This window comes from Hippoglossus stenolepis, chromosome 8, assembly GCF_022539355.2.
Source record: "Hippoglossus stenolepis isolate QCI-W04-F060 chromosome 8, HSTE1.2, whole genome shotgun sequence".
Classification (NCBI taxonomy): Eukaryota; Metazoa; Chordata; class Actinopteri; order Pleuronectiformes; family Pleuronectidae; genus Hippoglossus; species Hippoglossus stenolepis.
Genome location: NC_061490.1, coordinates 8473152 through 8487357, shown reverse-complemented (window position 1 = coordinate 8487357; position 14206 = coordinate 8473152). Strand labels below are relative to the sequence as shown.

Below are 14206 nucleotides of genomic sequence, written 5' to 3'. Positions count from 1 at the left end.
TAATATTGATAGTAGTTAAATGTGAAGTATTATCAGAAACAGAAACACAGTTACAATATACTATACCAAACTTTGGAGTTAGGGTTAAATTAATATTTTTAGTAATTAACAATTTGCATAGTACTTGGGTTGTTGCTCTCTATAAATGTGATGGAATAAAAAGTAATATTTCCTCTAAAATGTCAAGAAAAAATGTCAAAGAAGAAAATGCATTATGAGATGGTAACCTCATGAAATTGACAACAAATACATATTAGGGAAGCGTGCAAAAGATTTTCTCATTGATACTTCAAGATGTGATTTTGTTCACAGAATGATCAACATACCTCCTTATTGTGTGGGTTAGAACTCTGTTTGATTAAGAACACACCCGCCAGAGACTGGGCGTTGGATAATTCAGCCTTTGTCTCATATGTAGAGATTTCAAGTAAAGCGAAATAGATTTTTAGTTTTAGAATTATTTTATTTGTCACACAGTTATTTGTTCTCTGTCTTCTTGTCCCTCACAATTCATTCTATCACATACATCCTGTATTTATTATTGGAATAATAAATGTATTGTTCTCACAGGTTTGATGAAGAAGCCTGATTTTGTTCTGGCTATGATCAATGCGATCGAGGTCATGAATAAGTCCCCTCTGCTCAAGGCTGTGACGTCACTCTGGGTTACCTAATCTCTCGTGGACTCTTGCGCTGATCCCAGCACAGCTCTGAGAGTCACAGGAGACTTCATGCAGCGGGACAACTGCTACACAGAGAGCAAAACTCTGCCTGTGGACAGCCAGTCATGGGCTGTTATAGGTGGCTCTAACTCTGAAATATCCATTACCATCGCCAGGCAACTGACCTCCCGATGATTCCTCCGTCAGCTGCTGAACCTCTGTAGCCTTTTTATTTACACACATAGCGTTGACTGTTATAGAAAGCAGCAGAACAGGTTTTGCAGTGGCAGCTGATAATCAGCAGCCGTACCTTTTATGATCATGAACATTTGCACAGTCCAGGACACTTATTCAAAGTGAGGATCCACAGATAAAGCTGCATCCTCTGTTGATGGGAACTTGAAAATCCTCTGTGACGAGCCATATAGCCAGTTACTGACCTCCACAAGAACCTCCTCTCTCGTGGGCCCCTGTGTCCTCCGTAGGATGCAGCCCCTGAATTGGAACACATATGCATCTTAACCTTTTTGCTGGGAAAGTTACAGGTGAAACAGTTTGCTGTGTATTACCGACAAAACTATGACAAAACCAAAAAAGTTGGGAAACTTACACATCGTCACCCTCTTTCAAAATAATGGCCCAAGTTATTTTTCCAGGTTTTTTCAGAAAACACAAAACGTTTACCAAATGTGAATATATGATATTTATGCTTCACTCAAAAGGTTATGACAATAGATGACTAATGACATGTAACAATGTCTGTCAATTATGTACAATAAGAGGAGAATAAATGACTTAGGAAAATTTTTTAACATGCCTTTGTGACTTAAGCAATTTTAAACCTTCAACTCTCTCAACAATAAAGCATAACTAACAAACTAACTAAACATAATGCTGAGGAGGCATGTGCATCTCTCCCTTCTCCCTCAATCTTGTACCATGGGTTTCTTGACTGATGCCTATTAATGTAGGCGGTGTCAAAGAAGTGATGACACTCAACGGGCATGGCGTGCTTCATTGACACAGGAGTCCTGGAACTTTCTCTGTCAGTTGGCAGAGCACATGAAGCCATTCTTATCCATGCTATCGCTCGACTGGCACCTGTACCCTCTGTGGCAGTGCTTCCCACGCAGAGTCCTCTAGAGAAGGACAGCTTGAAATGGATATTTCTTTCACTGCTAAACTGAAGAGCCCATAGGCGTGCAGTCGGATCTCCAGCTTTTTGCCTGGTCTGATGCTAATAGAAGTAAGATCCATTCATTTTCAGGAACTCATCATGCTTGAGCACCTTCACATGGCAAGGTGATGGCCAGTTCTGCAGTCTGAGTATGATGACATAGTCTCCAGGAGGTGAAGATATCAAGCAGCGCAGCCTGCGTTCAATAGTACTACATGCTATCATATTTGTGTGTGCCCTGCAACAGGTATTTCTGTGTTATTACTGCCATATTTCCTTGACTCAGAGATACGTGCGCCACACATGCATTGCGGTTCCTGATGCGCAACCGTCGCTCCACTATGATCTCCTTGAGTTCTGGATGGTCTTTGATCACACCTTCAAAATGGCGATATTGAAGGTGTGCAAATACCTCGGGTGCAACCTTACTGATATTCCCATGCTTGAATAAACATAAACATCACACTGATCTTTTGGAATGAATGGATACTTTTCCAGATGTAGTTGCAGAGATAGTTGTGCCTAGTTGAAGGAACTTCTTGTCTTTGTAAGGTCTCTGTGCTTCTGCAGTAGTGTGAATCAACAGTGGGCAGGTCCCTCAACGCCCAGTCCTTAAGGAAATCCTTGACATCAGTTTCAAGCTTTGCATGATTGCCACTCTTAGGTCAGATGTAGACGGCGGCGCTGCCGCATTCGTCATGGTCGATGGTAACTTTATTCCAGCCTGTGTGTAATGGTTCTTTCAGGAGACCAAGTGTAGAGGAAAAAAGTGCCTTGCACACTTTGAGACTTGTTCCATCTTGAGCTTCTGTTGGTAGGACAATGATGAATTGCATCAGGATCCTCAGCAGCTTTGTCTTTTGCTTTATTTTGGCTTTATTGGCCAAAGTGGTGACGTAACCGACGTTCTTCCCAGGTATTCATTGCCCAAATCTTCTGAAAGATCCAGTGCCGCTGCTCTTCTGTAATGACTTTCGCGGTCTCGAGTTGAGACTTCGCTGACATAACTCGAGTTGCAGGAGGACCCTACACTTATTTCTTGCCACCTTTGCTCTTATGTGAACCTTCTTCAGACAGTTCCTCCTTGGATTCATTTTGCTTCCATGTTCCCGGACTAAGGCGTTTATTTCTTTTCCTTTTGACCGTATTGTTTAAATCCCTCCTCCTCGTCCTCATCCTCATCCTGCTGTTCTGGAGTTATTTGCCACCATGGTTAGGCTGTCTACATTTTCAGGGGCAGAGGACTCATTTACAGAATGGGGCAAAGTCTGGATCACTTAGCAAATCATCATCATCAGATATGTCCTCTTCATGGTGTGGATGTGTCTGCTTGGCATCTTCAACTAAATCCACGGGAGTGTTTAGGTGTGTCTGCTCCATCTGAAACAAGTCTGGCCTGGTACATGCTGCTTCATCTTTCAACGACAGTCTCATTGTCATTTCAGTGGGTGAGGCCTGATCGGTGTCAGAATTGTCAAGTGCATCTCCTACCAAAAGAAAAACATTTCAGCCTTTGAGGTGTACAGTCACAAATGTGTGATCATTCTGAAAAACCTCCATTGCCTTGTGGTCAACACCCTTAAAGCTACATCAAGGGTCCCAAAGTGGTGTGCATGCACCCCTAGAGTGCACAAGCTGCCTCTAGACACTGCACAACGAATTACTATTATACCGGTCAAATGATGTTATGATTACTAATATTATATTCAAGTGAATTTTCATTAAATAAAAACACAAAAAGTAAAGAGGATCCTGAAAGCCTATCACTTATAACAACCACAGATTCTGGAGCCTTTCCACTCTTGCTAATAAATGCTAGCTTCATGGACACAAGCTATTTTGCTGACTAAAATGTCTGACTAAAAAGACTGATTAAAAGACTAAATAACTATGCAATATTTATAGCCTAGACTATATTATAGTAAACCTCATCACTTACCAATAGGGGACGAGCCCTGAATCATGGAAATAACTTCAGCGGCTAGGTAGATTTCATTCTTCTTGATGCAGCCGCCATCTTGAAAAGCTTATGCAAAAATTGCCTTAGTCATTGTCTTTAGTTGAACAAAATAAAAGCGGCCTAAGTCACACTCTTGACATAGGCCATTATACAACAGGGTAGGAGTGCATGATCTGTTCAACTGAGGATGTAGGCAATTTTACCAGAGGTGGCCAACATCATGAGGAGATGGTTAGGCATAAAAATCATTTTTGTCAAAAAAATGACAGGCCATATTTTTAGGAAGGTGACGACATACGAACAAGTGTTTATTAGAGGTTATGAGTTGCAACTCAAGATCTGAGTAGATACATATTAAATTACATTACAGATCATTTATCTGACACTTTTATCAAGTGACTTCCAATAGATGCATGCATTCAACCATGAGAGTCACATCTTTAAATGATATCATCTGTTTTTCTCCAGATCAGCTATTCATCAACTGCTGTCATTCTGAGTGATAAAACCGCTTCCTTCGTTTTTGAGGACTATTTCTAATGATAAACATCAGACAGCTGCCATGGTCAGTCTGCTCCCTCTGGCTGGAACTGGTGGAATAGTTACCACAGATGGAGATTATGGCCGATCAGCTCTGGAACTTTGTGTCCCAGGCCTCTGAAAAGAGGATCTGTGTGGCTTTCAAATCGATTCTACCTCAGTCTGTGACCAGTCATGATGTCGACTCTGATATCGGGGACGCTGCCACAACCATCTGCAAGCAATCCCAGGTGCAGATCATTTATCATTTGCCAGTCAGCTCGCAGAATTATCTTTTCCAGGAGCTGAAGCATAAGACACTGAGAGCAGGACAGAACTTGGAGTCAATGAGAAGAGTTTGGGTGGCCAGTGACAGCTGGTCCTCCAGAAGCTCTGTGAAAATGTAGCGACTCTAGGGGACATAAGGTCGTTAGCTGACTGCCTTCAAGTGGAAATCGTCATCAGTGGGGCTACCTGAGCAGGCTGGAGGCAGCTGGACATGAATTTACAAAAAAGGAATAACCCCTTCATGAAGGAGTTCTATTTGCAGCTAAATGCCAGTAAGGTTTTGAAGACACTAAACATTTTAATTTTGTGAAAAATCTCAAAAACACTCATATTATTCTGTAAGTGTTGAGATGGCTGTCAGCGCCATTACTCAGACCTGTGGCTTCTGTCTGCAGGAGCAGAGACTGCAAAACACCCAGAGCCTGGCTAGCCCTGGGAGGTAATTACGTGTGTGTGTGTGTGTGTGTGTGTGTGTGTGTGTGTGTGTGTGTGTGTGTGTGTGTGTGTGTGTGTGTGTGTGTGTGTGTGTGTGTGTGTGTGTGTGTGTTTGTGTGTGTGTGGAAAACAAGACTGTGGAGGTGCAGAGGTCTCTGGCTCAAGCTGCTCCTCAACAACTTGGCAAGAGGCCCATAGGTTGAGCTGAAGTGCAACAAGTGAGCAACCAGACCCCACAGCCAAAGGGATAGGAGATGGACTCTCTCTGCAGGGCTATTTATCATTGTCACATCAGATAGTGAGTTTAGACTTTTCAAAACCTTTGGGCTGATAATGAAATGTCTTCTATCCTGTAGCTGCTGAAACCTCTGTTATCGCAAGAGTTTAAACTTAGAGGAAAAACCTATAAGTTTGACGACAGCTGATGACATCAACCTGGGCTACGACCTAGAAAATGTAGTACTCAGATGGAGGAAATAATCATATCACTGAGGTTGTGGCTGAATACAACCTAAATACCAACAACTTCACTTACACCAATGTGAGCACCATCACTTCCAGGACCTGAAAGTGGGCCCTAATCCACCTGCCTTTAGGGACATTACACACTCACAGACACGCATGCAATACTTCAAAATGTGTTAACTGAAAACATGCAGATCATTGAAGCTGAAAACACCATTTCAGTTTGTATATACAAAAAGCAGAATTCAGGAAAAATCTAATACATTTGATATAAGAAATATAATACAAAAATAAGACAAGAATAATGAAATGAAGTGTTGAATGTAATCTCTCTGATTTCTGCAGGACATCATCTCCAAGTGCTCCAATAGCTGCGTCCCTGGAGTTCAAAAAAACAGCCGAAGGTCAACACACCTGTTGTTATGGTGCATCAGCATACTGCGAACTACTACTCGAATAAAACAGGTTCGTCACCCCTGCACACATCAGTTCACTGGACACATTTACTACGTGCACAGTAAATAAAAGCTGTCATTAAGTGTGTGTGCTTACAAGTACAGAAACCCAGGTGTTATCACATCCAAGGAGCAAAAGAGGAGGATATCAATAATAATAAACTTTATTTATATATCACTTTTTAAAGAAAGATTTTAAAAGTGCTTTAATAGCAAAGCAAAGAAAAGTAAATGAAAATTTGAACACATAAAGCAGTAATATGACAATAAAAATAAATGAACAAGTAAAATAAAAGGTGTAAGAAAATGATAAAACACAGTAAAAACCCAACATCACATGAAAGCAAGTCTATAAAATTAGGTTTTAAGATGTGTGTAGTTTATCAGTAATTCATCAGTTTATCAGTAATCTACTGTTGACTTAGAATGCCAACTGCATCTACCTTTTTCTGCCTTTGTCTTCAGAGTAAAAGCACAGATTTCGTTTTGTTGAAGCAATGCTTAATTACCAAGCTTTTATTTCGAATTGTTTAATTTACAACAAGATTTGTATCATAACATTAATGTTGTACAATAATCATTAAGCGATACCAAACTAAATGCTGTGCCTTTCGGCATTCAATAAATTTGGTTATCAAAATAAAATATTGAATATTAATATTAAAAATATTAATATTAAATAACTTGATTTGATTAAAGATTACCTGAGGCACCACCCTTCAAAGAGGAAGGGAAAGATAGTAATTTATTGATTAAGTCTCGCAAGTACTAACTACAAATTTGGAACTCTGATTAACAATTAAATTAATAACTATAACCAAAATTACCATATAGATAGTTAGCTAAGTTGGAAGGATATAGAGTTCTTGACAGTGTAGAGGTTGGCAAAATTCACTTATGCAACATTAATGAAAAACATTTGTGAAGAAAAACATTTATTATGAAGATAATAAAGTATAAAAACTTTCAAATTACTAACGGTGTACTTACTAAACAAGATGTGTATGTGGTATGCGTGTGTGTGTGTCTGTGTGAGTGAGCGTCATATTTGCTTCCAAAATGGTGGTTGGCCACTCCAAGAAGACGCCCCTCCTTTGGAATGTTTACACGACATGGCAGAGGTCAGAGAGATGGGTGCTGAGATATGCGTGTTTCTGTGTTGGTGCCAAATTAGAGGATTACTAGATGCATGCAAGGAAGAGACTGAAGAGCATAACTAACATCTTTTCAAATAACTTGTAACCAAAATATCACAGCAGCACAAATCAAACTTATAAACATCACAAGGAATCAAATAAACAGTCTTTGCTTAGCCTAGTATAATTATTAGGCCCAGTTGTGATACCCGTCCATGGAAAGGGAAAAAAGGTTGCTGTGCTGTTCGAAGTTCTGTGAGAAATCGTCTTGCTGGGTTGCGTCTCCTGTCTTTGTGGTTCTGCTGTGCGGTGCAAGCAGATTTTGCTGTTCGTTGTTTAGGCTGACCTCGTGTCGCTGCCTGTGAAGGTTGGTAGAGCTTGGATTAGGAGGAGGTTTCCTTGTTGAGGTGAGTGGAAAGCTGCACCTTGAGCTCCCTCTCGGAGAGAGGAATCGGAAAGAGGAATCGAGGAAGAGCGGTGTGCTCCTCTCGGAGGGTGCATGGAAGGAAGAAGGGGAGAACTGGCTATATTGGCTTGGTGACCTCATAGGGTCATATTAGAATGACCAATAGTAGTTGAAACTTGTACCCCGGTCGGTTTCACACCTCTGTGTGACGTTGAGACACCCTGGGAGACTGAGTTCTGGAGGTTTCTGGTTTTCTCAGAACAAAGGACACAGAACGACTTTGACTACATGTAGAGCCGAACTGTAGTTCACAAATACCAGGTTCTCAGAATAGCACCTGACGTGTGTTCCTGAGGGCGAACAGACATGTTTAGTCCAAAGCTGGAAAGATCAATTGTCAGTTTCATTTCGATGGTAACATCTGGGCATGTTTATACTATCTAGTTTGGCTAAGCAAGATTAAAATTAGACAAATAATTCAGATTACGTGACAGTACAATATGAATAACCTGTGCCTCTTCACTAGGTTAGGGAGAAAAAGGAAAAATTTGACAAATTGTCGCTAGGATGCAGAGAGAGTGGCACATACAATGATAAGGTCATATTTGGAATCTCAAGAGTTTGTGTTCACTCATTGGACTCTCTCAATGTAGTAATCAGTCTGATCTGTAGATTTAATAATTTTAACCTTCAGAGCAGGTTTTCTGCAGAAAGGGTGTCATAATTTTCAAAGTCTCAAAATCAAAATGACGGTATCATTGTTTCTGTAATAATATGCTAATGTCCTAACATGTGTATGGACTACATTATTATGGAATGGAAAGTAGTCGATCCAAACATATTTATGAGACTGGCAGTGAGTATATAAGTTGAATCAGAATTTAGGTTTGGAGTTGCTGCTGTTGCTAACAAAACAGTTTTTCCTATTAACTGCAAGAAACTTAATACCCACTGTCAGTACCCAGGGGTTAACGGTGTTAGTTATAGCCGTGAGGAAGCGAGCTCTGGATCGCCTGTCGTTGCTCAGAGCTGTAACGCTCTGGGAGCCAGAGTCCAAGAGGACTTCAGAGGCGCTGTCATATGTGCTTGGTCATAACCATGTTTGAACTGTACTCAGAGATGCTGTAGTATCTTCTGAGCAGTAGTAATTTGTCTGGGCCAGAATGTCAGAGTGTATTCCTGGCTTCTACTGTGGGATGCCTGTCTCTGAGAAGTTGGTGGACATCGTGGGTATGCTCTGTGTCCCTTTTTTGTACCTGTTGTCACACCCCCTTTGTTTTGTTGTGGATAATTTTGAGGCTGCGGATGAATTTGACACCCGTGCTGTTTGTTTGTGAGCTCAGTTGCACCTACTGTATAGAGTAACAATGATTTAAACCCGCCTGTGACATCTTCCTGATCTCTGCCACATTCAGGTTTCCTTGCTGTGTCATCAGTACAATATGTGTGCGTATACATGGATGTAGGTTACGTAAGAATAAGGACTTGAAGGTGGGATGTTCTTCTAGGCCTGGTCACGTTTCTTTTCCCTGAAAATAAACATGCATCAAGCCGTCTGAAATAATCCTGGGATTGCCGCGTGAATGTTTAATTTGGGATGCTGTAACAATGGATGTTATCTCGTCAGCAGTATAAGAGAATTCCTCGACTAGTGCTTGACGGAGCTCTGTGTAGTTACTTGTGACACTGGAAGAAGTGACTGGAATAAACTTGTGAATAGCTGTAGAGCTGGTTTTTAACCTGGATTTAACCTTCTCTTTCTGTTGCATTTGGCACTCACTTAGGCTGAGATCTAGTTCCCTAAAGTAATTATCAATATTATTATCACAGTTGTCTGGATCAAATTGTTCATTATCTTTAGCTAGAAATCAAGCAAATCAGAGGGACACTGTGAGGTCAGGCACGTGCATCACCTGCTACAGGTCTCTCTGGTTAGAAGTGCTAAAACATTCTTGAATGTTGAAGTCCCCCTTTGGAGAGTTGTGCATGGAAAAATGTGTCATGCATCAGTGGATCACGAAGTATATGAGGCACAATGTGTTCTGGAGGATAAACTACATGCGTCATCAATGTCAGTGTCAGAGTCAGAGAGATGGGAAGTTAGGGAAAGCTCACCTCTTGCCTCAGTGGAGGATCCAGGGTGACTTTGTTTCCCAAAGACTGGTCGGATGGGATTCTGTCCCATCTTGGAAGTGAGGAGTTAACCGTACACTATTGGAGAGTGTGAATCGAATAACCAGAGTCACATTGTGAAAAACTGATGTGAGGGCCGGGCCTTCTAATCTAAGTTTTAACAATTCCTCCTTGTGTGAATAGAGATCCTGACTCTGCTGAGTGCTGGTCTTCTAAATAGTGCAGGGCTTTCTTACTAGCAGTTTGAGACCTCCTGGAGGAGAAGAGCATTTTGCGCTCTCAGGGCATTTATCTCTTGTTCCCTGGCTGCTTTGCTCTGACAGGCGAGTTGGTTGCCTATGGAAATTTAGAATCATACATCTCAACAATGAACCCTTTGATGCTGTTTATTTATCATTTTGATAACCAAATTTATTGAATGCTGAAAGGCACACCATTTTAGGTATCACGTTTAGTGCATTGTGCTGTATTAATCTTGTCAGAATCCGTGTCATTAGGCTTGTCATGCAATTCCAAGAGACCTCTGATTAAACTGGTCTAACGCTTTCTGTGACCCCCATGAAGTCATGTGATTTCAGTAACATGATGTCCATGGTAACCAGTAAATGCAAAGTCCTGTTGACTAGATTTGGTTAGAACAGGAAATGAACAGACTTCAGAAGCTTAAGTCCCACATTGCAATGTCCAAGTCCACACAGAATTCACCCTATATGCAGATACACATTGCAGTATAAACAGAACACTAGTGTCCGGTTTCTGTGTCCATGTAAATGATCTTGTGTCTGCATCATACTGCATGACAACAACGATGGAACAAGATGTCAGGTTAAGTCCGTAGCCATTAGAGGGCTTCTTGACCTGCCCAGGCAGAGACTTTCAGGGAAGCAGGAACCATGATAGCTGAACTCAATTTAGACCCAGTTTCCTCTGGTTGCAAGGCAAGTAGAGCTCCTGAATAGACAAATCTCTCCACATAATCAGTTTTTCAATTAAGTAACCACAATGGAAAGGTTCTGTTTTTTACTTTTCAACATGTATACTAGTTACAATAATAATAGACTGAAAGAACAACACAAAATAAATTAAGTAAAATCTTGTCCCTTACAGAAATACTAAGAACCACAAGTGTGAGCTGGTGTGACACACTTGTTACTGTGAAACTGATGTTCCTTCCAAGGCAGTCACACTTCATGTTGATAACAACTTGATAAAGATCTAGATGCCTGGAAACTCCCTCTTAACATTAAGTGATGAAACTGATAAACATCTTTTAAAATAAACTGACACTTCTCACTTACCTGGTTATGCTCATGCTTATACTTTTAGAGCCAAGTTAGCTTAATCACCAAGATGGGTGTGGGATTCTGTGGAGTCAGATAGGATCTTTATTGTTTAATCAGTACCTGTGCTTGCAATCCTCCATCCCTGCAGACATGGATCAGTGTCTGAGCTATGTATAAGCAAGAGTGGTCAGCAGAGGGCAGCTCAGCTGCACCCCCAAGTCGTGCTCTTCTCCTGAGCAGTTGAATTTGCTGTAGTGCTCTGATCTTTTCTGCCCTGGGTATCATCCTGGCTGTGATGGTGTCAGCTCTGTTTTTACATCAGCGACACTCCTGTAAATGAAGGCTTTGCCGGAGGGCTTGCTAGGCCAGGTCATCCTATTCTCTCTATTCATCAGTTACATCAGCGCCGTGCTGTTTTGATCGGCCCAACAGTTTCCAGTGTAAGGACTGCGACAGGTGCTCTTGGTGTCAGCTTCACTCTGTGCGTCTCCTGCATCCTGATCAAGACCCTGCAGATCCTGCTACAGCCTTCAGTTCAACCCTGCACTGCAGGAGTTCTCTTGGAAGCTCTTCAAATATACGTCATGGCCAGCCTCTGTGTGGCCTTGCAGGTGATTATTTGTATCTGCTGGCTAGTCCTCAAGAGCCCATTTCATCAAATCGTCATGCAACCAACCACTTTGCTGGAGGAGTGTCGAGGGCTCATATTTAGCCTTGAATTGATATTAGACTCACATAACTTCCTAGCATTTGTGTGTTTCATCTGTGCCTTCAAAGGCAAACTTCCCCAGTTCTACAATGAGGCAAGTTCATCACCTTCAGTATGCTGCTCTACCTTATCTCCTGGATGCTCTTTGTTCCTGTCTCATTACCACCTCAGGAGGTTTACCTTTCGGCTGTGGAGATGGTGGTCATTCTCATGTCCAACTATGGCATCCTCAGCTGCCATTTCTTACCAAAGTGCTACGTTATCATTTTCAGGAAGGAACAAAAACACCACAGCAGTGCTTTCCAGAAACAATGTGTATCAATATTCCAGCAAAACCTCTGATTCTATCTCCGTATCTGGGAGTTCAGTGTCAGAGGAAACAGTCTATCGGTGGGACATCATCTGTGCTCTGCCACCCTCTCTGCTAAGCTGGTTACCTCGAATGTGAGTCGTGACAAAGGCAGGCTGCAAGTTTACACAGAGGTCAGCAACACAACACTTCCTCCAGAAGAAGCAGCATATAACTGTCATTATTTAAAATGGGTTGTGAGGAGGACGCAGCTATTTGACTTTTTGGTTAGTTGTCCCACTTTATCAAACATGATTGATAATGTGGGACAGCATACTTTAGGTAATCTAGGACAGTCACTTGGTACTAGAAGGTGTAATGTGTGTGCATTTGGGTCTTCCTGGAATAAAAAAAGATCAAACTACAGAGGTGTAGTGTAATGTCAGCAGTTGTCAGACAGAGTTAATGGTAATGCAGTTGTCCCTGTCTCGTTTGACACAGTTGTCTGGATTAGCAAACTGGCACATAATCAGTCAGCTCTCTAAACTGAGATGATCAAAAAGAGTTTGTCCTGTGTTCTGCAGCCGCTGGTTTCACCAAACATGTGGAGAAGACAATGGGGTGATCGATGATGAGTCTTTTACCTGCAAGGACTATCTGTTCCTGAGTCGCCCAAATGGAATGATGGAGATTACTGAATGAATAATCTGTTATTGTTACTTTTGCTTGCTGTTGATTGAAGTCACTAGATTTTAAAACCTTTATAGAAAGGTTTAAATTAAGTAAACCTGTCCCAGATTCAGGTGAATTTTTTTCTTTTGGCATAAGAACTGTTTTCTGAGATAATTATCTAGGATATTCGAGATAAGTTTTCATTTAACAAAATAAATAAAATAAAACCCTGATAGAACATGTATTTTTGTTTATTCATTTTATTATTTTCAATTTTAATAATTTTATCCAAGTACATTATCGGTGAAAAATAAACATCAAAAGTGTTGTTTTAAATTGTTTTTTTATAAAAATTGTGCAACACAAACATCCATAACAGGGACTGTACAAAAAATATTTGCTTTGATACGACTTGATTTATTTGGCAAATTAAGATTGTTGAATATTTTGGAACCCGAATCTTATTTTTATAAATTGTTAACAGATCAAATAGACAACTTCCACACTTGCTGTGAAGGTGCAGCCACATACAGAGGACACATTGATAACCTTAGGGCAGGACTTTCTTTTTAAAGTAAAAATAAATACAGCTCTGTTTTCTGAGATAATTACCCTAGAAAGCATTTATTTAGGCCCGAGCACCTCACCGATCTTCACAAAAATCGTAGCCCAGGTCTATCATGACCAGACAAACAAAAAAGTTCAGTGGTGCAATTGGAAAAAAGCAACAGGAAGCCCGCCATTTTGACTTTAGTGGCCATATTGGCCATTTTCCACATTTTTACTTTGATGTACTTGTCCCAGGGCTTTCATCAGATCAACTTCATATGGAGATGCGTGTCATCACAGCAAGATGGAGATGAAAACTACCTCAAAGATCGATTTTTATCACACGGTGTGACCGTGGCGTGGCGTCAAAGTTTGATTACACGCCATCAAAACTTGAGGTTCTGTATCTCGGACATATTTGGTCCAATCGAGTCCAAACTAGACATGTAAGACACGAGTCCCGGCCTGATGACATCTACACAGAAATCATGACTTAAAATCACAGCGCCACCTGCTGGCTACAGGAAGTGACATGTTTTATACTTTGATGAACTGCTCTTCGCTGCTTTACAATATGCAGCTCAAATGAGCTGAGACAAGTCATAGGATCATGGTCAGAATTGTGACATTTCCTCAAACCGTGTAAACATTGAGGTGCGGCGAAGGATCATCCTTCGCCAAAGGAGACGATGTTGTCATAACTCCACTGTGCATTGTCAGGAACAGGAAATGTCTTGTTTTTTGCATGTCTTACACTTGGATGTATTCCTCCTCATCCACTGACCGCAACCATGTCAAACTGTATCAAACGGGTCTCAAGACATTGATAATGTAGGCATAAGATTACTGGGACTTTTCGTCAAACACCATATTAATGGTGTGGCGTTAAAGTTCATCAACTCGCCGTGACACACGAAATTACTGTAACTTCAGTGTTCATTGTTCTATCTCACTCAAACTACATTTGTGCAGCAACAGCACATTTATATGGTTTTAAGGAATGGGCGTGTCAAAATAATTGACTAGCGCACCCTAAAGGATAGCCCTGGCACTACGATTGGCCGACAT

At 41.1% G+C, this 14206-nt stretch overlaps 1 pseudogene; it reads left to right on the top strand.

Moving 5' to 3' along the window:
- The first annotated feature begins 602 nt into the window (after window positions 1-602).
- Window positions 603-12076, top strand: LOC124852262 (annotated as a pseudogene).
- The last annotated feature ends 2130 nt before the right edge of the window (window positions 12077-14206 follow it).